Source organism: Hydra vulgaris, chromosome 13 (genome assembly GCF_038396675.1).
Source record: "Hydra vulgaris chromosome 13, alternate assembly HydraT2T_AEP".
NCBI lineage: Eukaryota > Metazoa > Cnidaria > Hydrozoa > Anthoathecata > Hydridae > Hydra > Hydra vulgaris.
Genome location: NC_088932.1, coordinates 50,307,501 through 50,308,886, shown reverse-complemented (window position 1 = coordinate 50,308,886; position 1,386 = coordinate 50,307,501).

The following is a 1,386-nucleotide window of genomic DNA, read 5'->3' as shown; positions in this document are numbered from 1 at the left end:
TATGCACACAATATATATAGCGAGAAGTTCTTAACACACAAAACTCGAAACATACAGGAACTCGAAATACAATTACACACTAGTTAATTACATACTAGTTAAAGGGCTAGTTGGCCGCAGGGGTAAATAGACGAAATGTGTTTATCTTCAGAGCCTTTTATCATAAAGTGACAAAAATTACACAGAACCTTCCTAATTGACCATTCCATCATTCACTATAGTATTTTCAGGATTCTCACACGCGCATAGGAGATATTAGGATTTATGTGTTTTTTGGATAAAATGTAACTTTTGAAACATCGCTTCCTTTTTACTTTACAAAGAAAATAGTGAAAAAATAGTGAAAATGAAAATAGTGAAAAAAAAGTTATTGTAAAAGGTCCAGTCACAGTTTTTTTTTTTAAATTTTAAACAATATTAAAAAAATTTATTCTTACAAAAAAATAAAAATAAATTTTTTTTAGGTTTTTTTTCACAGATAAAAAGTGGACTACTGTTATGGCTGTTATACGTACTAATATTTGGTACCAGCTAAAAGTATATATATGGCCTAAAATTGTTGCCAAAATTAACAGCAAAAAAATTTCTATTAATTTGGCACTTAATAGTACATTAATAATCATTTTTATAGTTTGCGCCAACTTACTTCGTGGGGTAAGTTGGCACAATTTTTTTTTTTTGAGAGCCTTAAAAATTCTTAAGGAAGGCTTAAGAATTTTTTTTTGTAAATGAATACAAATTTTATAAGTTACCCAAATTCATACTCTTTGAGAATACAATTTAATATTTTTTAAAAAAATGTGCTGTTAGGGCTATAGAGCTCATAGAGTAAAACCAAGCCAACTTGCCCCGGTCTCCCCTAAAGACACTTCAGAGCCGACGACAAAGGCGGGTGGGGAAGGAGGGGGGGCGTGAAGGACTTTTTTTTTTTTAAGAAAATTCTAGACATAGAAGACTTTTTTAAAATTTGTCTATTGTTCCCCCCACTTCAAAACCCATGTTATCGGCCCTGCACTCGATTTCTGCAAGTAAACATTTTATAATTGCAACAAATTTCAGAGGTAATCACCACTAACAAGTTATAAAGATAAAAATGTAAAATATATTATTGAAATATATTAAATAAAAACTAAAAAAAAAAAAATTATTAAACTTAATTAAATCTAGGAGTAAAGAGTGGAAGCTAGGAGTAAACGTTTCAGGTACTTTGGGGAAAAGCTATCAATTCATCTATAAATGTTAAGCAACATTTTTCAAACCTTTAAACTTTTTTAGACTAATTTCTTTTTCGGAACATTATAATGAGAATCCTGAAAAACTCAATCGGTTCTTTAATGGTTTTATTTTCTTCTAAAATATTTAACTCTGAATTGGTATAACTATTGA